General features: G+C 42.5%; 1 protein-coding gene across 1 annotated transcript in view; it reads right to left on the reverse strand.

Moving 5' to 3' along the window:
* Window positions 1–27959, reverse strand: part of TENM2 (teneurin transmembrane protein 2) — an 895709-nt gene that overhangs the window by 468964 nt on the left and 398786 nt on the right. The gene's annotated exons all lie outside the window — the stretch shown is intronic.

Consider the following 27959-nt stretch of genomic DNA (forward strand, 5'->3'; position numbering starts at 1 on the left):
ACCGGCAGTCCCAGCCCGACACAGTTGAGGCCTTCTCCAGCTGCGCAGGAAAAACAGAATAGGCAATATGTGTTCTCCCCTCCTCCCCCCTTCTCCCTTCCCTGTAGACAGACTCAGCATGAGGTTCCTGAGGAATTAGTTGCAGGAGGACGCCTCCCCCGCTGGCAGCCAAATGCCAACCGCACGTCCTGCCCATGTAATGCGTCTGACATTTCTGCATCTCCCTGGGTTAACATTGTTTGACACCGACTTTCTGAAATATCTCTTAAAAAGGTTTGTGCCCATGCGTGCACTTGCACGCGTGTGCACACACCATTTTCTGGTGTCTCACAGCATTGTTGTACGTATTTATTATTATGTTAAAAATTATTCTTACTTGCTGACACATCGCTGCTTTGGCATTTCTACTTAGGCAGAAGTAATTGGTTTCAGAAGGCTGAAAACCCTTATTTGAAACCATGTGCACATTCCTGTTGATGGATGCCATAAAATGTTCAAATATCATCTTCCCTCAAGTAAAACAAACGTTAAAATCCAGAAGGATGCAGTGTGATTGACGGCATGGCATCCTTATGTTTTAACTACCTGTTGTCAAACCATTTGCAAGCACCTGTACATGAAAGGGGGACAGTTCTCCTTCTTGGTCAATTGCTTTTGGATGAATCTTATCAAGGAGGAAAGGGATGCTCTTTCGCTTCCTCTGCTGGTAAGCCCTTTCCACTCCACTGTGCTTCCTTAGGGCAACTGGGAGATCAAACCAAGATCTCTCTCTAACTCTCCCCATCAAGGTACTGACTTTGACAGAGGGTGGACAACTGGATGGGTCTGGAAGAAAGGTCTAGCTGTAGCTCATATGCTTGTCAGGGAGAGCTTTCTTTTGTACTTGCAATGTCTTTAGATATTTTAGTGAGTTTTTTTTTTTAAGATTTATTTATACACAGAGAATTGGGGTACAGGCCAGAGGTGCAGGGGTGAGAGGATTCACCCCAAAGACTGAGTGGGGAGCAGAACAGGCAGACTGACTGAAGTATACTGCTGAGGGGAGCAGCAGGGAGGTCAGGAGAGGTCTGCCACACCATGTTGGTCACAACCTGGCCAGCAATTAAACTCGTGCTGCAGTGGCTGCAGTAGTTTCACAGTGCTGTGCTTTAACCAGGGAGGATCCTTCTGAATGCTTTTTAAGGAACATCATGGCATGGCTGCTGAAGTAGATGACATGGATGATGTCAGTATGGCAGACAAAGAAAATCCTGCTCCAGCAGTGTGGAAAAGGCAAGGAGATGGCTGTGCATAGTTACAGCAGCAGGAGTGACACAGCAGAGGGCTTCAGACGCAGTGACTCTGGGAGCACGTGCAGGAAAGCATCTCTACCCGTGTTATGCGGCTATAGCATTTGCATAGACTAGGCAGAATATACTTGGTAGAATCTTCAAAAATCACCTTAGAAGCTCAGGGCAACAATCTCATTCACAGCACTTCTAAATGATGCTCATAGGCAACCTAGCAGCACAGGAAAGCCTGTGCGCTCCACTATTGGACCATAAACATTCAAATCCCAGCTCTGTGGCTTATGAATTATGTGATCTCAGACAAGAGGTCTAACCATACTGTGGCACCTGTTTTTGGCTACTCCATAATAGAAGCTCCATCAGTGGATCGTTATGAGGATTGAATTAATACATGTAAAAACAATTGAATCCTTGCTTTTCACAAGCAATATCACTCATATCTCCAGTCTCTTCCTTATTATTCTACACATAAGGGAAACTAGGTTCCATTCCATTCTTGGTTAGATACTGTTGATAGAAATTTCTCCTCTACACTGAGCACAAATTAAGCTCCCTGCAATTTCAATCGATTTACCCCAGGTCTATTAGGAAAGGCAGAACCAGGATAAGTCTCATTTCTCTTCCCTGACAGTTCTCCACAATATTTGAGACAACTGTAATGTATCTTCTCAAGAACAAGCTTCTCCAATTTTTAACTTTCCTTATATGACAATTTCTCCAGATTTATTTTCAACTTGATACCCTTTCTTTGATTCAGATTTGTCAGCATCCTTAAATGAAATCTTATCAAAGGGAACAGAATTTTCGGAGTGGTGGTCTAAGCAAGCAAACTATGGCAGTCTCTTGGCTTTCTTAGCCCACATATGCCTTGCCTTCAATTTTAGAAATCATCAGATATACTCAAAATTTATACTCTAACAGTCATCTTTCTGACCCAAACTGCAACTTTTAGATACTCAGAGAGCTATCTAAGGAGTTCATTTTTCCTCTCACATCAGTATCAAGGATACAGTCTAGTACTTAATCTAGACTTAAGTAATAAAAACTTACAAGCAGGTCCTCCCTGGTGGTGCAGTGGGTTAAAGTGCAGCACTAAGAAGCTAAAGCTACTTCACCCCCCAGCCCCGGAGGTGACCCACATGGCGAGGCAGACCTCTCCTGGCCCGCCCACTGCTCCCCTCAGCAGTGTACTTTGTTGATCTGCCTGTTCTGCTGCCCACTCTGTCACTGGTGAAGCCTCTCACCACCCCTGCATCTCTGGCCTGGACCCCAGTTTTGTATGCATAAATAAAAAAATCTTAAAAAAAAAAAGCAAAACTTATAAGCACCCTAAATTCAAAACATCTTCCTAAATTTTAGGACACAGCATTCTTATATGGAAATTTGCACTGCTACTAAGTTTGCCCTATACCTACGCAATCAGTCACTCTAATAACCTTATTTTTCCAAAGAAACCTAGAGAGCTTAAGAGACTTATGCAAGCTCATATCTAGATGGAGATGATAACTTCTCTGCTAGTATGGAATCATGGACTACTTTCCTCAGGGCCTTTCTTCACGACCACCTATATGTATTTTTCCTTCTATTCTCACTGCAACCTAGATGCTTTTCAAAAGAGATTCACGGTAGAGCATGAAAACTTTCCCAGCAGCAAAGCAGTGCACTTTAGGGGCCACCCACAAGCCAACAGAAGTGTGTGAGGATGTGGGCAGTAGTAAATGGTGGGATTCCAGAAGGGTCTCTCAGGAAGGGACACCAAGAGCTATGAGAGCAACTTGCACAAGTCCTTCTCACTGCAGTCCACTCCAGATTTCTCAGAATAGAGGAGCCCCATCCCTCTTCATTTGCTCAGCCATTTGCAGAAGCCTGTGTTCCCATCATTGGCTATGTAGCCATGTGTCCCCCAAGAGGAACAGAGTTGTGTCTAAACCTGTTCTGATTGAAGGCCTGCCCGAGGACCTGGAGCAGGGAATGGAGAATTCAATACTCTTTCTAGAAGGACATGTACAAAATGCTGCTTTCTACTTGTTTGACAAAGCTAATGTGAACCTGAATATGAAATGAGTCTATGTGTGCTGCTGCAGTTTAAAACACCACATTGGGAAAGCGACTTATTTCTGAACCTGGAAGCAGTTGTAAATAAAATCTCAACAGGAACAAGCTAGTAAGTACTGAACTCAAACCAAGTGCTGGCCACTCAATGCCGTGGGACACTGCTCAACATGATGGAAGGTAGCTCTCTGCTCTGAGTGACCGTTGCCTCTTCTCAAGTTACGTTGTTTAACCTTCCGGCTAATCACATATTGCACGGTAATAACTGTGTATGCCTGTCCTCTCCCTTACCGAACTGTAAACCTCCAAGACATGAGGCCAAACGGTCATCCTGTCCTCTGTCACCATGGCATCGTGCACATGAGAACATCCTATTGGCTCACTCAATACCACTCTTACTCTTCTCTCTTTACCCATGTGGTTGGCAAAACGTTCTTTTAAAGACAAACTGGATTATTAAATCCCTTTCTTAAAAATATTTCACTTTCTTTCCATTTGTTCAAAGCTAGAGCTCAGCCCACTCTGAGATCAGGAACTCTGGAAAGATCTGGCCCTTGCTCCCATCCATTTCACCCCCTTCTCTGCTTAGCAACCTATCCTGCTCTCAGTTCCTGGAACATATTTTCTTTCCTTCCTCCCCTGACCCCTTTCTCTGGCTTCTTCCTAATATCAGTTTTTGTCTCTACTGGAGCCTAATATCACATGTAAGTCAGATCCTACTGTTGTTCTAGCTCATAATTTTTCTCAAAGTGTTTCCCAAAGTGTATATCTTGATACAGTGGAATATGATATAATCACATCAGGATGTTAACTCCTAAGTTTTAAACCTTCCGAAGAGCAATACCAACGAAGGAGAAATTTCATCTCCCTCCTGGAAATAAAGTATGCTCAATCGAGACATATTTTTGGAGGAGTCTGGGAGTAGAATCTACTGCAATGCTGATTCAGCCACCCACACCATTTTTACTGAAAAACAAAACAAAAAATACCCCAGGTTGGTTAATGAGTTTAATATTCAAAATGGCCCCCAGAGGTCTACAAAGAAGATCAAAGTGTGGGTGTATTATTTGGATATAGTGTGTTTTCAAAGTTGTCCATCCTTGGTTAAACTCCTTTAGGGTCTATCAATCATCCCAGCAGAAAATGTTAGGTCACCAAAAATGTACTGCACCTGGACTCATCTCCTTTATAATCAGATCTTCAGAAAGTGCTAGAGTCAAAAGAAAAGAACCACTACCCGCTGACAGGGGCATACACTCTCATCAAGAATTCCTGTGTGTGTGAGAAGACAAGGAGAAAGATGTCCACTCCAAAAACTGGACTCCATAACCCGTGGTTGCCTCTGTAGCCCTTGATGGTCTCGTAGGCACCTCTGTGAGCACCCAACTAGGGCATACAAAACCACAGGGCTAAGTCACCTGGAGGATGAGGAGGGGATAAGGGAAGGATAATTATTCATTGAGCGTTCGCCATGAGCTTTCCATGTAGTGCATCATTTATTTTACCTTGTAACTTGGGTCATCCTTCCCTTCATTGAAGGTAGGCTGGTAACCCTCTGCCCAGAGAAAGAACAGTCCTGCAGTTAATGCCCTTTCCCTTTTCACCTTAAACAAATCATCTCCATTACTTTACATGAGGTATGATACACCTGATCCATGCAGAGAGAGATGATGGCAACAATGGATGATGATTTTATCAGAAAGGATGAGTTGTTAGGGAGCTGGGCAGTTCCAGATCCTGCACTCTTCCCCACAAATTTCCTTCATTAAAGAAAGGGAAGCTCTCTTATTGACACAGTATGCTGGTTTAAGAGATCTAAAGTAGAAGCAAGTAGCAAATGCTAATGCATACTTAGTAACAATTTTAAATTACTCAAAAATATAGCCATGGTGTGCTGAAATATGGCACTGGCTGATTGAACACTCCTCTACCTCCTCTAAGCTGACCTGGAGGACGTGCATCCTGGCCCCCGTGACTGAATTCATATGAGGACTCTGACTACGCATCTATCTCTTTCCCTCAAACTTGAATTTCCTTACATTCATCTTATTGTGCATACTTGCACATTCTCTTGCCCTGATGTAAAGGCAGGGACTGTCTTAACCTTTTCTACTGCTGTCACTGCTTAGCAAAATGTCTAGTATCATCTTTGTTTGAAATGCCAATTTTTTTCTGCTTTTGCCTTCTTTTCTTTAACATTGCAGTGAAAATGATACACAATTATTTCAGAAGGTATACTGTGAGATCAGTTTGATCTTTTAAAAAAATGTATATATTTAAAAAATGACCTATTCTTAAAAAAAAAAAAAAAAGGAAAAATGCCTAGAAGCTTTTACAGACTGAACTTTCTTAATTCATCAACACCTTTAAAATGGGTCAATGAGACTCAGTGGATTTACAAGAAAACTTCTTAATACAGACCATAAAATAATCTAAATGTGTGGTGGGAGGAACTTTGCTTATTCCTGAAAAGAATTAAGAAAACATAGGTGGGAGGTCTTTGGGAGAAGTTTCTGTGAACAATGACAGACAACTGGAAGAAAAATGGACAACTAATTCTTCAGCAGGAAGCAGTTGCGGAAGAACACGTTTTCAGAAAGCCTATTTGATGGGATATGGAGTTTATGAAAGGTAAAACTAGACTTTCCTCCTTGAAATCTTTAAGGAAACATGAGCATCTAGCAAAAGGTTTCTGACAACTGGAAAAGTAACAAGAATTAGCTAGAAAAAGAAGCTTCACAAGGAAGTGGGCAAAGAATTGAGCCAATGTGGAAAGAAAGCTGAAATAAAATGCAATTTGCCAGTTAGAATTTAAAAACAGGGATGAGAATGACAACATACTTCATTCATTTCTGAACTGACCCGTGTGTTACTAATTCATGGAATAATTGGAAAAGTCAAGAGATACTGCTGACAGTGAAGACCAAGCCCACCGCAAATACTTGGAGGGTACATTAGTTGTTAGCCTCTTCAGGTGGAAGGGATGATCTTTTTCTTTTCCCCAGGGGTAAAGCATTCCATGTCCTGATGATCAAAAGACTCAGGAAAGGCCCAATTGATTTCCCTGAAATTTGGCCAAAGTCTTCACATTTCAGCTGAGTATAAGCTGAGGTATTAAGCACAGAGGCATATCTTTTTAAAAGTTATAAGGGAATATAAAGAGATTCTTAGAATAGAATCAGCTCTTTCAGCATAGGTTAATGGAAGATATTTTATCACTAACTTGGGCAGAAAAATGGAGAATTGATATATTAGGTTACCCAGGCTTGATAGAGAAGTTGCCAATCTTTATGGAAGATTTGCAGAATACTTTCAAAAAGACACAGAAGGAAGGGTTTTACATTTTGAAATGTGTCTATTTCTTTCCTGCCAGCCCCATATTCTAAGTCACTGGGCTACAGAATTCATCTCCTCCCACAACCCCTCTCTCTGCCCGTAAGGTGGTATTTTGATGTCTAGTTTTGCTTTGCTTTTTTTTTTTTTAAAAGACTTATTTATTTATACAGAACTGGGGTACAGGCCAGAGGTAAAGGGGCAGGGTGGTGAGAGGATTAATCAGAAACAGAGTGAGGAGAGCAGAACAGGCAGACTGACAAAGTACACTGCTGAGGGGAACAGTGGGTGAGATAGGAGAGATCTGCTGTGCCATGTGGGTCAGGGACTGAATTTGAGCTGAAGCGGCTGCAACTAGGTTCATACTGCTGTGCTTTATCCCACTGAGCCACCAGGGAGGGTCCCTAGTTTTACTTTTCTCTTTGTTTTAATGCAGTGCAGAGCGTAAGTCCACTCTGGCTTCTGACATGCAAATGTTCTCTTGACATACCCTGTCTTCTCACAATCCCCATGATTTATTTTCTTAAAGCCCATTGTCTTCGCTGGGACTGCTAAAACTAAAACCATACAAGGGGTGACCTAAACAAATTTTTCTCATGTTTCTAGAGACTGGAAACTTGGGATTAACATGCCAGAGTTTGGATTCAGATGAGAGCTCTCCTCCTGCTGGGTAGATGGCTGCTTTCCCACTTTTTCCATGGTGGAGTGTGAGCTAAGCTTTGTTCTCTCCATCTGTTTATAAGGACACTAAATCTTGTCAGGGGGCTGTACTTTGTGACCTCATCCAAACTTAATCGCCTCCTAAAGACCCATCTTCAAAGAGCATCACAGTGGGTAACAGGGCTCCATCAGGGGTGGGGAGTGGAAGAACAAATGTCTCCCCACACGAGGTCATCTCATCTGTTCCAGGCTAGCCTGAAACATAGTAGGTGCTCAAAAAGCTTAGGATGTGAGGATGAAAGAGAAACATGTAATCCTATCACCTTCCCTTCTTCCTCTAGAATGTATTCTAGGAGTGAGAGAGAAATGTAGACAACATAGGCCATTATTATATACACTGACAGATATACATGCATCTATATCTACAACTATGTATTCTATAGCAGAAACTGCACCTTTTCCAATTACTACCTAGGAAACCTGAAGAAATAATTTGCTTTTAAAGATGTTAACATTTCCCTGTTTTCACAGAATTCACATTTAATGAATTACTCAGAAGCAGAGTCCAGGTCTTTTTATATATCAGTAATTTATCTTCACAGTGTCCACATAACACAGGAAGGAAATAGGCAGGTGCCGCATGAGTTGTAGGTGGTCTGGGTATTGCAGCAGGTTTCTAAATAAAGAGTTCCCATTACATTTGTAGTTGGGTCTCTAATCTAGACATGTCTATATGAGTCTTATCTTTGCAGTATACTGCCCTCCAGGGGCCAGGGTTGAGTGTCATTTATCTTTTGTATCCTCACAGTGCCTACCCTGGTGCTAAATATGAAGTGAATAATTGATACATTTGCACAACTTTATGTACCAAAGTTAAAAGTGGATTGGAAATGACCTTTGGGGCTGTTGTAATTGAAAAGAGAATATTTCTCTGTGCAAGAATCCCAGGATAGAATGGCAAACCTCAAATTCATTTAAAGTGGCCATCCTGGGGACTTTAGACATGGCTAAGAGGGTGGATATTTGGGCTTTCTACAGGGATATAGCCAAAGGTTTATTTACAGAGTTAGAGGTTTCCTGGCAGAACAGAAAGAACATGAGCTTGAATTCTGACCCCAGGAACACTCCTTCAAGTGAATTCTTCTTTATTACTCTTGGGTGTACAACTAAAATTTCTACCTCGGTAATTGTGGAGTCTAAAATAGTGCATCTGAGGGTGGTTTGCAGAGTTTGGGACATATAAGTACTCAAAAAGTGGCTCCTAAGAGGTTTATTAGAGAAAATAAGCTCATGCAAAGAAACGTGAATTTTTCTAGAGAGTAGACCCAGACAATCCAGAAGTCCATCAACTAATGAAGGGGTAAAGAAAAGATGATATAGCCATGTGAATGGAATATTACTTAAGTGATAAAAATGAATGGGGCACTAATTCAAAGGACAACATGGATAAATTTCAGAAGCATCATGCTCCCTATTCTAGAATTGCATTGGCAAGAAATGCCTAGAAAAACATGCTTATACAGACAAAAATGGATCAGTGGTCACTTTGGCTTGGAGCATAGAGATTGATAACAAGCAGGCAGTAAGAAATTTCTGGAAGAAATTTCTAAAAATCTAGGATACCGATGATTACACAACTCCATGTGTTTAGTTTAAAAAAGTCACTGACTTATACACTGTTACATGAATTACAATACAACAAATTGTTTTTTTAAAGGTCAGCAGAATGCTGAGGGAAACCAAGGAATTAAGGAACTCCACATGCATAATAGTAGCAGGGAGGGCTCAGACCTGAAATGGAGCTCGAAAAGATTGACCAGTGGCAGTGACTTCACTGGGCAGGGAACAGCAGAGCTGGTATTCTGGCACTGTTGGTTGACAACCCTGACGCCTTCAGAGAACTGACAACTGGCCAGACTCATTGGCAATGGCTCCTGCAGTCAACACCCATGGAGATGCAGGCATGGGGGCATGGACCATGCTGGTCTCCTTCAAGGGCTGCTGGAGAGCTGCTGTCCAGACAGAGTGAGTGTGAGTGAGATAGAATTTAATTTTTTTTTTACTGATTTAACATTGCATTATAATATTATGTAATTTTTGGGCAAGCAACCTTGAGAATGAATCTAACTGCAGACTACATAAAGCACACTGCTAAATGTCCACTTCTGTCCTCCATACCATTACTCCTTTGAAATTTTGCTTTGTAGCCTCACTGTCCAATTTCCTCTCATGACTATGAACTGATGGCAGGCAGCTAATTTGGTAAGCAGTTGCACCGTTTGCTGTTTTGTGGGGAATCTGTACAGGGCTGGGTGACTGGTTCCTGTCTAGAGAGGTTGTTCAGACAGAGGTGGGTGAGGCGGACACACAGTGCACTCTCACACGGAGACAGAATGGTACCCGGGAAGGCCATCCATCAGCTGCAAACATATAAGTTCCAATAAAAGGGGGAATAATTGACATATTAAAATCTATTGGTCCTAGGAGGATTCTAAACCCATCACATTTTTTTAAAGAGAGATAGAGAAAGCACAGTGTCCACCATACATCAATTAAAAGCTGCCATTTCCCCGAAGCTGTCAGCTGCAGAGCAGCTGCCAAAGTCCCTCTTCTCGGAGGGCGTCTTGAAAATGAGCACCTGGGGCAGCCGGATCTATTAATAGGTGGAGGGAATGATATAAAATGTCACAATGCACCTTCCCAAATAAAAACGTGTCCAGACTTCTCTGGGAGGGGAGCAAAAGCGGAAAATGGCCCAAAGTACTTAAGAAATGATTGCACTTTCCTTTTTCGGAACTGCTAGTATATATTACGAGGCAGAGCTTGTCACTTCCAAGGTGTCTGGCCCCTCACACTGCAGTTCTGGTCAGTCCCATAACTCACTCTTGGCTAGCAAGGGCTTCCAGCCTCATTTTTTTCACCACAGGAGCTAGACACACACTGCTCTGTTCCAACAAGAACAGTGTGTGAGGGAAGGTGTTGACTATCACTGGGGTGCAGGGGTGAGGAAGGATGTGGAGCTCCTGACACTTGTGCTTGACGCCTGGTTCTCCAGGCAGGAGGACTACGTGAGCATGCAGTCGGTACACTCAATCCCTGAATGTGCTCCTAGGCTGGAGTCATCAGCATAAATGTGTTTATATTTTTATTTTTCGTTTAATTTTTAATTAAAACTCTTAATTGAAGCAACCTTGCATTACAACACCTAAGTTTCAGGTGTGCATTATTAAAAATCCACACGTATGCACACTACATTAAGTTCACCACTAACAGCCTGATTCTGGCATGATGCCTCTGGAGAAGATGGAATAAACAGATTCTATCACTGGAGAAATAAGTTTCAGTTCCTGCCAGTTCCTAGAATTTAACCTTGAAATTCGAAAGCTGAATGAGCACGGGCAAATCATTTAGCTGCTTCGACACCAGTATCTCCAATTACAGTAGAAGATACTCCGAGATGCTGATTATTCCAGCTCCCTTCTAGCTTTAAAATTCCTGGATTGTATCAATGAGGTAAGAATTGTGTCACTGGAACAGATTCAAGAACACTCTGCATGAGGGGTAAGGTCAGTAATCACTGCTCCAGAAGAGGCTGATTAAAAGATCTCCTTTTCTTTCTTCTTGTTTTAATAGCAAAGGTTGTTCTATTTCCCTCCAACAAAACCATCACAATTACAGTTGCTCTAATTTAACTTTATTACTCTTGTCTTGTCAATAAGAACCTAACAGTGTCCTTAAAGAAAATGACAGCTTTTTTCTTTCTCTTTGAAGTTTATTTCAAACAGTGTTCCTTCCTCCTAATGAGCCTATCCACATTTGCAGTTGTGTATTGTGTTCTCTTAACGGGAAGGTGTTCAAATAGAAGGAAAAGCTTGCCTTCTTTTACATATGATATTTTCTTTCTTTTTTTTTTTTCTAGCCTTTTCATCAGTTCAAATAGTTGACTTACACATCATTTATTGTGGTCTCTGTGCTACACAGCGTATTTTGAGGATGGTGTCTCTTTTCTGTCTTTTTATAAACGAGGTCTTGCTCAGATGGTCAATGTGTCTGCTCTGCTTGCCTTCCGAGACCCTGGGTCCCCATATTTTCCTCTGCAAACAGTAGGGGCCCAGCAGCTTTAAAGCTTTTTGATCAGGTTTCATGTGGGGAGACATTATGCATTAACTGGCATATTGGAACTACTGCCGAGGCACCATTAGTCAACAATTATTGGACTTTTAAACTCTGGCTTCAACTGACTCCCCTTCTCTCCCTCCTTCCACCCCCTATTAGTATTCTCCCAGGCCTTGTACTAAAAGACACAAAGCCATGTGTGTGCTTGGTTTTCTTTTCAGTGTTGAGAGCGGTTCAAGGATTTGGACCATGATGATCTGGTACCTCAGAATAAGCATCTTAGTTCTAACCACCCAGATAGCAACCAGATGAACAGGTGAACACACCTTCCATACTGGGTTTATGTTTCCCAACTTGCTCCAGAAAACCTCCCTTCTAGTTCTCCAGTAGATTTGAGTGTTTTGGGGTCTGATAGAATTTGCTAGCATTCTCACCATGTGGACATAAACCCACAGCAAGCTCACAGGAGAATGCTTTGGTTAAAGAGCCTTAAAAGGCAGTCAAATTCTTAGTGACTTTAAGCTATAAACTTGAGCTTTCTCTCTCATACTATGAAAGGGCTGAGCTAAGAAACTCAAGGAACTTTAAAGTTCCATCCAAATTGTAATTATCTGCCTGGCACTACAGGAATAAAAATAAATGTTAAAATTCCGGCAAACAGCATGCAGGGAAGTGGGAATTATTGGTTAAACATGGGAATAAGTTAGAATGATGTCAGATAATAAAATCTTTGGAAAGGTCAGTGTAAGAGAACTCTAGGTTGCAAATGTAGTTAGCCTGGTTTCCTGAAAGAAGAAAGAAGTTGAATGATTTATGTCTTCTTAGGGTTTTAGTATCTAAGACATGGCTAGGAGGTTGCTTTTGAAGAAAAGGGCAGGGGCTTGCTATGGACAGGGTCTGACCCCAGGTAGGGGTGCTCATTCATGCTTTTTCTCAATGAGAGAACAGAATGGGTAATGCCAGGTTCCTGTTATTATAGACATGACACCTTTTCAAGGAGTAACAGGTGCTGAATGAGTCCATGACTGTGTCCTTGATGGGAAGTAACAAAGTTCATCTCTTTGCTAGACAGAGCATGAGAGTCTACAGACAGTGACACCTCAGGGAGATCTGTTTTTTGTTTTTGTTTGTTTTTGTTTTTTTCCACAAGAAATCAGAAGATGGCAGTGACACTGGGTAGAGAAGGCTGACTGAGCTACTCAGTCAGAAGGAAGGATCACACTTTCAGACAAGACAGTAGCATCTAGAAAGGCGAGAAGATGCTCTCATGCAATGGAAAGAGTGGCTGAGCAATGTGGCCCTGCACCACTTTGGAGAGGGCCCTGCTGGGGAGTTCCCAATGCGCAACACAGTAATGTGCTGAACCCCAGACCCACAGGCAATTTCTCTCTCAGCTCCAGCTCCTAGACTGTGGTTTCTTCTCTAATTATCCCTCCTGAACCTAAAATTATTCATGCCACAGATTAGTAAGTATAGATGCAAGGGGTGAGAGGATTCACCAGAGATACAGTGGGGAGCAGAACAGGCAGAGTGACTGAAATAACACTGCTGAGGGGAGAAGCAGGTGGATCAGGGGAGGTCTGCCACACCACGTGGGTCAGCTCCCTGGCTGAGGATTGAACTTGTGCTGTAGTGGCTGCGATAGCTTCATAGCGCTGTGCTTTAACCCACTGTGCCTCCAGGGAGGGCCCTGACAGATAAAATTCTTGATGCTGGAGAAAATAAGGGGCCCACGGCACAAAGTCTCAATCTTGCCTTGTGATAGTAAGAAGGTTGAGGAGAGTAGAACATCACAATGGGAAAGTGACTGGCTGGGAGGAAGTGGTAGCCAGGGGAGGTTTCTGCAAGGGTGTGACGTTCGGGCTCATACTGAGCACTTCAGATTGATGATGAGAAAGATGCAGAGGAACTACAGAGCAGAGACATGCCAAGAAGAGGCAATCGGTGCCAAGAATTTCATAGGGAGTAAGCTTGGAAGGTCTGCAGGGTCTAAAGAAGGCCATGTGGTCGACGCCCCATAGATCAAGGGGGCAGGGAAGGGTGGCTATGATGCCAAAGAAGGAGGGAACAAGTAGGGAAGATCCCTGCATGGCAATTAAAAACAGGTTAGCAATGCTTTTGCTCAGTATGTGAAAATCACAACTCTGCTAGACCTTAATCTTGAAGAATGAAGCAGACAACCATCCTCTAGGTGAACGATATTGGTACCTTTCATGAGTTCCTAAGCCCAGTGACTGAGGCTAAAGGGTGGTTTTATCTTGGCAGTATTCCAATTGTGTTTGCACAGGTAAGATAGGGATCAAGTAGGACAAGGGATAGAAAAGAAATAAGAGAGATCACGGCATTGTTTCTCAAAGATTGGCTGAGCTGAGGTATAAAGCCACCGGGAATAGAAACGGGAAATCCAAGCAGAAGGAGAATTGAAGTTATATAGAAAGGGAGATTGAAGGGAAGTAGAGTCAACAAAATGTCAATTGACTGCATGATCCAAGAGCAGACAGGAGAAGCATTTGATCAGGTGTGGGTATGGAAGTTTCCCCAAGTTTCACTCAGTGTTTTGGAAGCTGCTGTCTTGAGATGCAAATGGCCCCTCCATTCTGATATGACAATTACTGGGCTGAGTCTCTGCATTTCTATTTCTCTAACCTGATGAGACTGAGTAAATGAAGAGAAACAGAAACTGGAAAGGCACAGATAAAGGTTTGGAAAGTCACTGGTGATGCAGTAAGGTGATTTCTTGGACAAAGGGGCAGTAAATGCAATAGGGAGAATGTATACAAATCCAAGTGCAGGAAGCTACCGCCCTGCTTTGGGAGAGCTGTGGGTGAGCACGCAGACTTCGTAGCCAGCACACCCTCCGAAGAGAACATCTCTGAAACCCTGGCATCTTTAATCATCAAGGGATGATTATGGGATTTTATTCCATTATATCTTGGCAAGATCTTACACAGAGGAATGAATGTTTCTGGCAACTACCAAAAAGGAAAGGGTACCAGACAATCACTTATGACTTGCTGGAGGGAATTCTCCATGACCCCCGGCAGCCTCCAACCTCCTGCTGTCAGTTCACTGCCCCAGAGAGTCTCCTTAAACACTGGGAAAAGGAAAGACTAAGAAATACCCGTGAAACAAGGTAGAAATGGTCCTTTATGGGATGTACCAATTATCTATTCTGAACTTGGGGGCAGAGTTGGGAGGAAAGAACTAAAGCATGTACAAATAGCATCTTTCTGGTCCCTCTGGCACCAGGTCCCTCCAAAATCAGTCATTTCCGAGATAAGTGTGATACATACAAGCTAGCTGAAGTTGCTCCCAGGGAAACAGATGGGATTCTGGGATATTGGTTTGGAAGTTGTTTAAAAGTTAGGAAGCAGCCTGGGGTAGAGGCTAGTTTCCCCAAGACTCTGGCTTTCTCTGTAACTGGAATCCCACTAAGGCAAAGACAGGTCAGATATCTTCTCTCTGCTCTCTGTCCATAGGCCTTTGAGAAATATAACCACTGAAAGTCATTTTTCTTGTCCACAGTGTAGAGTCAGAAGAAATATTTCCACTCTGGCTGGCTTAACACAGACTCAGAATGCTTCAGTGAGTCCAAACCCTTCAGTTGGTAGGTTAATGAAGAGGCCAGCGACAAAAGCTCATGCCCAAATTACAGAGCTGCCCTGGGTTCGAGCCCCACTAGAGGTGGCTGCAACACCAGCCTTTCCACAAGGGGCAGTGATATGACCTCACTGGGTGACTTAACTCAGTTTAGTGAAATATTTACACATTCATCTCAAAACTCTCCATTTCCACATGACCCAATCTCTTGTGATATACCTCATTCTACTATAGCACTGATCCCTATTATCTCAATTGTGTGCCCTGCTCTTCAATTCATATACCGAAACCCTAACCTCCAGCATCAGAGAATGTGATTGAACTCAAGTTGGCCTGTTATAAAGGGCTGATTCAGTTAACACAGGGCCATTAGTGTGAATCCTAGTCCAAGCTTACATGGTGTTCTTACAAAGGGACCCTTGTACCCCCAGACACCAGGGATGAACATAGAAGACCGGCAACACCAGCACACGATGATGTGGCAACTTTCTGCAAATTGAGCAGACTGGGAGCAACCACACCTACTCACACTTTGCACTTGAACTTCCAGCCTCCAGAATTGTGAGAAATAAAGTTCTTTGACTATGCCACAGCCTGTAGTCTCTGGTTATGGCCACCCAGCAAACTGACTCCTTGGTATCAGTTATTGAATATTTAATCATGCCAAATTCATGCAAGACACTGGAGTGACAATGATGCAGGATCCACATTTTGGCAGTGCTTTTGTGGGAATTATAAGCTTGCAAGGGGAAAAGATAGCCCCTATTTATTGTACTAATAATTACTTAATTGAAGTCACTCTGTGAGGGGGTAGGCAAGCGACCAAGTGTGACAAAGTGGCTCAAAGGGAAACTCAAACACCAGCAAGCTCTTCTGCTCTTCCAGCCCAGAACGACTTTCTAATATGCAAACACTAGAACTTCACCATGCTTGAATACTTCCATGCTGCTATCCTATTGCCCCTACACTGTAACCTGTCTTCTGAGTTAGGAATCAAGATGCCACCCAGCATTGCAGGTGTGCCAGGAACCCTGTGGGTACTCAGCCAATGCTGAAACACAAGAACAAAATGATCCAAAGTAACAAAAGCAGAAGGTGGTAGCAAACGTGACAGGAGGTACAGAAAGGGTTGATTGGCAACAGCAGTGGTGATGGTTGCCATGTCTGGGGTTCTCTGTGACCTCAGATGGTTATAGACAAGCCTGATGCCCCACCCCCTGCCCCCTGCTTTGAGGCAGAGGTGGCCCTGCTCATTCTCATGGGCTCTCCCTTCTGTGAAGGTCTCATTTTGTTTTGTGTCCTGAAGCGACTGGAAGAGCCTACAGGGCATTGACCACATCTGTAGGTCTCTACCAAATGCTGCAGCTCTGAGCAATTCCTGAGTTGCTGCAGCTGTAACAACCCAGATTTTAATTACATGGAGTCTCCATGTCCTCTGGCTGCCTCCTGCTTGCATGTCTGGACTCCCTGGCATGACTATAGACCCCCAGAGGGCTGTGTACCCCAAAGGACTAGCCCCTCAGCAGGAGTGCATTAAGTACTTGTTGAGTTGAAATGAAGAAGAAGATTGCTTGCAACTGGCAGTTTCCCAGCTGGGCTCTCGCTTCGTGGGAGGTAGCAGCATGGACCTTCCGAAGCAGCAGCCAAACAGTTAAGCCTCTGCCAGAAGACAGATTTTGGACGCCTGGGCTGGGGCAGCAGCGCTTTCCAGCAGACACTGCTCAGTGGCCGCTGGCGCTCTGTGACAGGCATGTTCTGATCAGAGCAGAGAGGCTCGCCACCTCCCAGGGAAACTTGTTGATGAGCAGCCTGCCTCTGTATGAACCGCAGAACCTTTGCAGGGGCTCAGAGGACAAGGCCGGCAATGAGAGCAGATCACGTTAGACGCGTCCATTTAAACTGCTTTGACATCCTGGCTCTTGAAACTGGCTAAGTACCCAGAGGTTAACTAATGAACTTAAAAATAGGACATGATCAGGAGCGACTGTCGTTGTCTTTCTGGAAGGCAGAAAGATCTGAATTTTAATCCCAGGTGTGACAAGGACTGCTTCGATGGCCTTGGGCAAATCTCATAAACTCAGCTTCATTTTCACTCCTGTTCAGTAGGGGAGACCAGCGCTTGTCTAGCTTCTCTGCAGCCAGGCCCACCTAGCCTTGCTTTCTGCCCGGGCTGGCAGGCTTCCCCACTGGAGTTGTCATGAACCCTGCAGGCTGCTTGCTGCCTGTGGTGTCTCCTTCAGCCTCTGGGCCTTCCAATTTCAACAAGACTCCTCAAGTTTCTACGGCGTGGCCTCACTTAAGGGACTCCTTCCTGTCTCCCAAAGTCTGCCATCCGTGCCTGCAGGGTTTCTGTCCTGGCCCTGCTTCTACACAGGACCCTCTGCTAATCCAAAACATTTATCAGAACAGAAGTTTTGAAGGTTTCCTAACTGTGCTGCACTTTCTCTGAACAAATAGCATCTTTTCCACCGAGACCGTAAATCCTTAGCTCTCCCAAATAGAGTGACCCAGGATTTGTAAACTTCAGTTTGCTCCTCCCCTGCCCTACTAGTTCTAAGCACCTTGGGCAGTCTCCATTTTCCTTCATATTAAACTTATTTGGGGGCCCAGGGACTAATTCACTGATGAACTGACAGAGGTGGATCATGGGATTTCTTGGTTGGTAGTTCTCATATTAAGTTTGCCCCTTCCTTTAAAGAATGTGCTTCTACTTAGAAAGGTTTAATTATCAAATTATCCTGTTGACATAGTTCCGACTGATATATTTCCATATTGTTACAGAGCTAACTGATTTCTAGCCAAAGAATTGTAGCATTTCAGCTACCCTAGTCCAAGGAAAAGTATTCCTTCCATTTGCCTTTTTTAAATACTAAATGACCTTGGGTTCCCTATGTTTGGCTCATCAGTAAATTATGAATCCTTCATGGGCAAGTGTTATAACAAATTGGACCACAATTTTCAGACATAATGGATAAGGCTGCCTGACATACCCTAGTACACTTGCAGTGACCTTTCACAGTAATTGTATTTTTTTCTTTTTATATAGCTATTCTTTGTCTCTACAGGATTCCAAAAAATGAGCAGGACACATAACAGATGTGGCTGGTTAGTTGGTTCTCCACCACACTCAATGTCCAGATGCTTGGATACTTGGAGATCCTGCTGAACCAACACATAAAGCTGTCATTGAGATAGCGCAAAGCCACTTAGTCGGGAACCAAGTAAGTCCGTTTCTCACCAGTTTTGGGTGTGTACAGCAGAGAGAGAGAGAAGGGAGGGGGGGGAGGGAAGGATGTACAGAATTAATTTTTGCAATCACCTCTGCTGTGTGGATCCTCTCTGCCCTACAAAAGAGGGCAGTAGGTCAAGCTCAGTGTTTAATTGCCCCCTTATTCTTCAGGGTACAGTACAGATTATGCTAATCATCCCATTTAAATAATTCAGACCACATTATTGAAAGCTGCAGAGTCACTCCAGATCATGCAGCCAGAACACACTGAAAAGCTATGGAGAGCCTGTGCGTGCTACCAGTCTGGCAAAGAAGGATGGGCCGGAACAGCCTTCGCTTTAACCAGCTTGTTTCCTGTGAACTATCATTATTGATAATTTATTTAGAATCTGCAGTACTTTTGCTTGCTTTTTAGAGTTGAACTGCTGAGTGCCTATATTTAGTGCTGAAAGTCAATGAATATTTCGCAGCCCATTTTGTCAAAGGCCCTATGATAAGACTTTTTTTTTCCTCATGTGAATTCTCAAAGCCCAGTGTCCAAGATGATATGACAGAGCAGGTGATGTAACAAATAAAAACAATGGCCAGAATCCCAAGGGCTGGGGAATTCTGTTCAGCACTTGTTTCTACCTGCATTTCTATTTGGTGGTATAACAGTCCCTCACAACTGCTTCCTAAGTCACTGAAAAATTCCCAGGTCCCATCAGCGTAGAATGGAAATATGACTTCCCCAAGGCAAGATTTTAAGTGTGGGGCTGTCTAAGTGCTGTTTGAAGTTAGACACATTTGGGGTCTAATTCTCACTCTACCCCTATGTGTGAGGTGGGACTTTAGTGAAGTTTCTACCTCCTTGAGCCTGTGTTTCCTCAAATGTGAGGTGGAAAAGTGATTCCTTCTCTGTGGGTCCCATAGAGATGACAGGACATCACAGTTAGCTGCACTTGCATCATGACATGCTGGGATGTTTGTGAGTCAACTGGGTAGCAAAGTCTGAAATGGTGACTTTGTAAAAAAAAAAAAAAAAAAAAAAGGAGAGCCTTAGGTCCTTCTGTTACAGAGAGACATGCTTTCATGGCAGTTTTATGTGTAGATGTATATAAACAGATTGTGAACTATTAAAATCTAGACTTGAGAAGTCAGGGGGCTGGAATTTTACCACAAGCCTTTATTTGTGTATTTTCAGGAAATCTTCTTAATTCTTTGGGATCTCAGTTCTCTTATATGTAAAGCAGCAGCTTTGAAATAGAGGGAGTGGTAAGCTGGTACTATCAAAGGCTCCTGGGATCGAGTTGTTAGTATCGCTTTCTATCTAATTCACATTTGGTATCACATTAGTAGCTTGAAATTGGCCATGGTGAGAATGTTTGCACCATGGAAATCAAATTGTCAGAAGTTACACACCAGCCCCCACTCACAGCCCCAGAGCCTGTTGTTAGCTATTTACCAGTATATCAGAATGTACCACATTTACTCCTTGACCTTATAATACATTTGCGCGTCTTGCATTTTTATAGTTGAATCAGGTGATTAAAAAAAATGAGTATTGAGTAGTTTTACCAGTTAGTATCTTCTGACAGTAACAATGGAAAATAATTAGAACCCTAGAAGTCTAGAAATAGGACAAGCTTCAGGAATGGTTAATTTACAAGTTCGAAACTCTGCATATATTTCTTTGAGGTTCCTTTAGTTCTGTCCTGTTTTTGAAGACCCATTTTAACTTCAAGCCGATTTCTCTCTAAAAAGCTAAAAAAGATCTGGCAGCAGCAATTTTTGTACTTACATCTTTATGCCCCCCCCCACTCTTATTCTGAGCTACCTCATCTCAAGAGTTCTAATTAAGAATCCTGAAAAGTTTTTCAGTTGGCTCAACTTAGTCTCTTGACCATGTGGCTGGAAGCACAGAACATTCTAGAAGCTTGATTGACTTAACCTAAATCTTGGCTTCTTTTGTTTGCGCAAGGAAGAACTGGTTGCTTGGCATGGGAAGGTTCAGGGGAATTATCAGCATCTACCAGTACATGGGACTAAGCCCTTCTCCTTGATATGACCATGCCAATTTATAGATTTAAGGAGATGCTGGCCTAAAATAAAGGAGGGAGTTATTTTGCCCTTTATGTTTCAGAAAAAAAATATTTTCTGAAGGGAAAATAAGAATCCAGTGTCAAATTCAAACGAATGGAGGGTTTTCACTATAGATTTAAGGAGATGCTGGCCTAAAATAAAGGAGGGAGTTATTTTGCCCTTTATGTTTCAGGAAAAAAAATATTTTCTGAAGGGAAAATAAGAATCCAGTGTCAAATTCAAACGAATGGAGGGTTTTCACTATAGACCATGTCCCACGCATGTCACTCAGTAATGAAAAGTGAAAACATGACATTGTTAATGTGTCCAGTTACCTGTAACCTCATACATCCGAAAATGAACAAGGAAGTAGTTTCAATTTCAAGGCCCTACATTTTAGTATCAGTTTGTCATATCTGGCACATCTATAGCCTGTTTGTAAATCGGAAAGATTGGTTCAGAGCTTCTCCATTCAATGATGGAATAACATTTTCTTGGAAACTCGAGCCATGTCATCTATCTCTGTCAGAAAATCATCCGGGCACAATAAAGTGAAGTGTCACTACATGTCACTAATGAGAATTTTTCTTGTCCTCCCAACACTTGTGGCCAGGACACAGGGAAAGAGTGGCAGAAGAATATCTGACCAACAGCTCTTAAAGGCTCCAGTGAAATTCAAGAAAGCAAGCTGTCAGCCTTTTGGCAGTGAGGGGTTGGGGGCGGGGGGAGGAGAGAATATTTGCTTATCAAAGGTTCTCGAAAACAACAATGTTTTCAGTGCCCCCCTTTACCCCCAGCCTTCCTCATAATTGATCCCAAATCTCATCAGATTGACTGAACAGGGATGTAAGTGTAAATTTTACACTTTCCAAACCATCAGATGCACTTAAGTTTCACATAATGGACATATTCACAAGGGACACATTTCTCCCTGGACAGCATAAAAAAAAAAAAAAAAGGAAAAGAAAACCTTAATCTAATTAATGTAAGCACAAACACAGTAATGGCCTTGTGATTTTTATATATCCGGCTTCTGGCAGTCCTCCTAGGTGCTGATAATGACCATCTGAAAGAAAACTAAATACAGAAATCCCTTACCTATCTGGAATTCAACTATCTCACAATTTTGTGGATTAGAGCTCAGTTTCAAAGCAGGAAGCAAGTTTTAAAAGTGATCTCTTAGCAGTCAAAATAGATGTCACCTAATCCAAGCCCTAGATGTTTTATTATTTCTCAGGCAAGAAAAGCTTTCCTTCCTGTACTATTTGATCCTGATTTGTACATCATTTTACCATGTGTGACTCTGGATTTCTGAGGCCTGAGCCAACTAGAAGCAGGTGATTAGAAAAGAGAAAAAAACTAACTAGGTAGGCTATAAGTGAAATGTGACAATCATTTATTCATTTAACAAATGTTTAATGAGCACCTAGTCATCATCAGGCATTAAAACAACAAGCAAGAAAGCAACATTATAAAAAAAAGACATAAAAACTTATCAAGTGTCTGAGGCCATTTACGTGACAAGCAAATAGCCTTAAGTATTGCAAAAAACCTCAGAAATTGATGCTGTAGTGACCACCCAGGGTCCATGAAAAGACATTCAATTTTATCAGACACATTCCAGTAAGACAGAAGCAAAATAATATGCTTTCACATGATAAAATGGGTTGAATAAAATAATGTTTTTGTTACAAAGACCAGTAAGCTACCTACAGAATGACTTCTCAGATTTCTGAAGGTGTGGAAGGTGGATGTTTATATTTTTTCTGATGTGGTCCTGCTATTAGGAAGTTCAAAATAATATAAAGTTCAAAGAAGAATCTGGGTTAGAGCTCAGGAAACTGGATAACTGATCACACACCTGATGAAAATTATTCAGAGCATAGAGACACTGCCCTCAGCAGGTGCTAGCTGACAGATTCCAGGCCCCTTTTCAACATGTGTAAATATCATCCACCTTGCTACACCCGCTGCTAATATGATAAGTAACTGAAACTTGCCCCTAAGAACTAGCAAAAAAACAAAACAAAAAACAGTGCTGAGAGTAAAATCCTACCCATTTCAGTCAGTCGACTGGTGTGAGGTTTAACTGGTGCTTTTAGAATAAGCACACAGACAGATTATTTGTATATTGAAGTGGAAATAATCAGAAGAGGAGAGGGCAAATGTAACGGTATCATCCATTTGGTAAATTATCCAAGTTTGGCAAATTCCTCTGGGGGGATATGAGTTTAGTCTCAAAATGTGTGCAGATAGTGTTTTCACTCAGAAAATAGAAAAGTCAGCTGTTGTTCACCAATGATCAGATTGATACAATCAACACTTTCAGCATTAGTCACAGAATCTCCTGGACAAACTCAAAACATCTCCAGTACGAACAAAGGAAATTTAAATAGATTATGAAGGCTCTGATGGTTTGGTTTCAGGATGATGAGCGAGTGAAGTGGGAGGCGGGAGTGGAGAGCTATCATATAATAAAGGCACAATGTTATCGAATCATCACAAAAGCCCAAGAAATTAGACACGATCCACCACCTACAACATTACTTTCCAAATGGGATGACACTAAGAACAGGTGTTTACAGAGAAACTCTGAAATGTGAGTCTCTCTTCTGGATTTTGAAACCAGTTACTCACAAACAATATGCAAGTCAAAATGAGCTGAGAGAGCTTGAGTATTGCTCATACGTTTGTCTTTATAGTCTCAATCGGAACTATCCCAACATCCTCAGTTGACCTCGATTCTGTAAATTGCATAAGTGACCAAAAATTCCCTTCCCTACAACTATTTGGAAACCACAAGGTATTTTCATAAATAGGTTTCTGTGGTATGCTCCAGTGAGAACGTTGACACGGCCAAGAATAGTTACCAGCAGTTCCATCTGAGGACTACTGAGAAGACAATGGATTTTAAGGTTGATTCAGTGACTGTTGTTTCCAGCAGTAGAGAAGCTAGGAAATTAGACCCATAATAAGATACTCAATATCTGCCAAACAGAATGCAATGCTTTATGCTAGTGAGTCCAGAGAAATGTTTCTTTAATCTCAAAGAAGAGAAAGGGAAAACCATGTCAAAAAGAAAGGAGTGAAGGGTCTCCTCCTCTTTTGATGGGTGCCCACAGCTCGGCAGCAGACGTGCTACTACCAGCCAGCAAGTGACCTTCACAGGGCAGAAACAGTCTCCTTATAATTTCTGTAAGCAGCTACGTGGAGATTCTTATTACATGGCCACAACATAGCTTTGACAAACCGAAGAGAAAATTCCACAGATTCAAAAACAGGGCAGAACCAAACACTCATAAACCTTCCCTCAGGCTTCAGACAGTCATTATTACTTTACCAAGACCATTTTCCAAACTACATGAGAAAATTGATTGTTTAAACAATATTATTTAACAATCTCCCATTAATTGACATTTCCCAGTTGTTGGGTTCACCCAATTACATTAGCCTTTAAACAGCCAGCACACTTCCATAATTTTTAATAAAAACGGCCATTTTGCAAGGTTTAACTTGCTAAATAAGGGTATTAATTTCAATAAAGCAATTAGCACATTTACATAATTTGATATTGTTATTTTAATAGAACACAAGAGCTTTCAAAGGCAGTCTCTAATACAGGAAGTAGAATAGTGGCCTATTCACATGTAAAACTAAACTTTACTTCCCTGGCAAAAACTTAGTAATAGTAGCTCTTTTGTGTTTCAGAAGTCTGCAAAATTAGAGTTCAGGGCTTGGAAATCAGTGTTCAGTCTACTTCCACATTAGCATCAGGACAAGGAGCCCACCTGGGCGCATATGGGGAACAAGAGGTCCCCTTTAGCCTACTTGGAGCTGGAGGTGACTTGGAGGTGGAGAGGACCTGAATGAGTCTTTTATTACAATAGAGCAGTTTGGGTGGATGTGGAGTGTTGAAAAGGGTGTGCTATTACAGCATGGGGATCGGGGAGCAGGGAAAACCCAGGAAGGGGGTTATCATGGAAAGGATGCTGCTATTTCAACAAAGCTAGGTATTTGTCCAAAATGGTGAGCATTTGTCTTCTAGATGACTCCTGAGAAGCCAAATTTATGTGCGGGCAGAGCTGAGAATCCCTGGCTACATGAAGGGAAGGCACTCAGGTGACTAACTTCATTATCCTCAGCCTCCTTAAGGCACATTTTTCCTGAAACAAGAGGGGTGGGATGAGGTGGGGTGGAGGGCAAGAACTATAGGAATAAGAACATTTGGTGCAAAGACCTTTATCGGGCACTGGGCACCAGCCCCAAAAGCCAACTCAGCCTTCTTTTTGAAGGAGAAAGACAGTGGGGGCTGGGGAGCCTTGAGATAACACTTTAGAACAGAGGACGTTCCATGGGTTGACTCACCCCCAAAAACAACAGATAACAAATAGTCAAGGAGACCTTATCCCCAAGTGATGACAAGTGGCCGAAGTAAACCAATCAGAAAAGAGAATGCAGATTCCTCCTTTACCCCCACTTGGGACGCCTCTCTGCTCAGAGAGCTTTCCTGTTTCCCCTATCTGACAATAACTGTCTTACTTTTCAGCCTAACTCTGGTCTTGACATTGAGCTCTTTCCTCACCAAGGACGGAACCCAATTCATTTTCAAGTAACACAGATTTGAAGCTATTACTTGGCATGTTACCTGGGCCGGATGTCAACACTGCCTGTAAGTCAAGCCTGGATGAGCTAAGTGACATGCCTGGGACTCACGGCAAGGGCCCAAAGAGACACTAAGTCTCTTTGCCATTCTTAGCACAAATGTACTCATGACATGCTAGGTGAATCTAAATTTAAAACGTTGTTTCAGTGAAGTTGAAAAGTCTCAGAATTGGGGTGGGTATGAGGAGGCCCGAGTCTGTTTGACAAGAGTTGGGAAGTCCTCCACTTCTCTACCCGAGCTGATAAACTGCAGAGTTAGGAAGGAGTCCTGGATTTAGGGGGGACTCAGCAGATATCTGGGAAAGCCCAAAAAAGATCTGTGAAAAGCAATGTCAAGAAATGGACAGATTCATTACGGAGGCTGCTAGTTTTACTACTTCGGGTAGTGTTAGAGGCTTTATTTTGGTGCCTGTTTAAAATCTAAAACACACACGTTTTGCATTTGCACTGCTAGGATTCTTCAATAAAACATATTTATTAACCTATCATGAAGACTTATTCTTTCAATTAATTACTAACAATAGAAATGCAAAGCCATCAATTCTACAGGATCAGCCTGAAAGCTCAGGGAGTTTAGGACTGTTAGAGGGATGTGTGGTCATGAACAAGCCCATAGAATGAAAGGTGTGGTTCTGGCAATTGTTTCCAGTATTCAGAAGGGCTCTAGGAAAAAATGGAGGACAAAAAGGGACAGGAAAGCGAAAGAAAGGAAAGAAGCCTTCTACTTTTTTAAATGAATATTGATACGATCAAATTGGAGTTTTTTATGGTAGATCATGAAACTGTACTTCAAGAAGTGAGAAGTAGACCTGGCATTGGGTATCCAGAGTAGAACCTCTCTGCCAGGACATCTGCCTTCATCAGCAACCACTCAAAGATTAACTGGCTAGAGGGGCTGCAGGTGTATTCACATATGTCTTCAGGAAATACATATGTTTATTTTTAAAGATTTATTTATTTATGCTTACAAAGATGTGGTGGCTGAGAGGATTCACCAGAGACAGAGTGGGGAGCAGAACAGGCAGAACGACGAAGTACACTGCTGAGGGGAGCAGCGGGCAGGTCAGGAGAGGTCTGCCACGCCATGTGGATCTCCTCTGGGGCAGGCGGGAACCAAACTCATGGGGAAGTGGCTTAAGCTTCCTAGTGCAGTGCTTTAATCCGCTGTGCCACCAGGGAGGGCCCCAACTATCTACTTTAACAGGTGAGGGGAAGAATTGCAACACAGACAGAGGGGACTGGGCCCCAAGAGTGCCCTTCCCTGGGTAAGGCAACGGAAGGATGACTAAACTGGGACTTAAGAGGCTTTCATGTAGGGGAAGTAGAGGGAATATCACTGGGTGGAGGGCAGGAATTTTAGGCAAAAACAGCAGCATGAAGAAGAGAGCAAGGCTTCTGGAAGGACTGGAAGGAATCCCAGAGTGATGGGAGGAAGTGGCAGCAAAGTACTTGGAGAGGGCAGGAAAGAAGGGGCAAAAATCTAAGGAAGAGCTGCACCACTTACAGTGCCTGGGGGAGAGATGAAAACAGGGGTGAAGGGGCCAGACTATTTGGGAAGACCTCCTTGGGACATTGCTGCAGGAACGGAGTGGGGGGTGGGGGGGTTGGGGGGGGAAGGGCAGAGCCTGACACAGCGGTAGGTGTGGATCTGAACAAGTATAGCCACCTGACAGGTGTTTAGCCTCAAAGTCCACAAACTTGACATCTAATGAAATAATCATTCCACACAAGGCTTTAGCACACAGTCACTGGTGTTCAGTAAGTATTTGGTGGGAGACCAAACAAATATGCCAAATTGACGAAAATAGACTTATTATTGCGAGATTTCCAAAGAAAATCTTCAGATCCTCTGTGTATTCACATACGCCTTCAGGAAATACATATATTTATTTTAAGGTCTTTTCTCAATACATATTTTCCTTGAAGATAGCCAAATCCAGCTATCTATTTTAAAAGTAATATAATTCATTTCAGACCGTATTTTAGGAACTATGCTTGCATTAATCCATGGGGAAAACACTTGACTGTGTTTTGGCTAAAAAAAAAAAAATATTTAATAAGAATCAATTTTCTGTGCCTTTAATTAACATTGTGATTAATAATGAATGCAAATTAGCATCAACACAACAAACTACCTGACTATATATCTTGGTTCATTCCTAATGAAAAATATCATCCTTCTTTGAAAAAAAAAAATGGGATTTGATATTGAATGTAAATATATCGGACAATCTAGGGTACCAGGAATGGTTACAAGGTGATTTCTGGAGGCACCTTCTTTCATGTTGTACCCCCCACAGGAGACAGCCATTCTGAGCTCAGTGAGACCAAGCTTACATCACTTACCCTAAGCCACCAAGCTGCTATCCATCACGAGGACTGCGGGTGCTCTGCTACCTCTGCACACTATTCCCTCAGCTCCTTGTGCATTTGGTATTTCCTACCATTTGGAGCTCAGCACAAAGAAAAGAAGTCTCCCCTGAACCACGCCACATTGCACCCTCTTCCACCCCCACCGCACACTGGGCTTACTTCTTTGAAAACATCTAAGCTCCCTGCAGCTATCTTACTAAATTAGCATCTCCCTCCTAACTTACTGAGTGCCTTCCTTGTGCCCTGCAGACAGCTCCAGGGAGGCAGGCATCTTATTTGTACTGAGGTAATGTCTGAACCATAGTAGGTGCTCAATTAATATTCCTCAAGTGAAAGAGAATCTGAGTTCTTTAAAACAACCCTCTTTTATATGTAACATTTGGATAGGTTCAAAAAACAAACAAATAAACAAACCCTGACCCAAGTCACATAACTAGTAAATGGGAAGACTAGTTTTTTTTGCTTTCAGAAGGTCTTTGACAAAATCATTCATCTCCAAGTGGGCACCAGTGAGGAAGGCAAGTGACAATGAAGCTGAACAGGTGCGCTACATATAAAGGTGCATATCGGTGCTGTTGTTTATT

The sequence above is a fragment of the Condylura cristata genome, unplaced genomic scaffold (genome assembly GCF_000260355.1).
Source record: "Condylura cristata isolate star-nosed mole 26May11 unplaced genomic scaffold, ConCri1.0 scaffold00026, whole genome shotgun sequence".
NCBI classification, from domain to species: domain Eukaryota; kingdom Metazoa; phylum Chordata; class Mammalia; order Eulipotyphla; family Talpidae; genus Condylura; species Condylura cristata.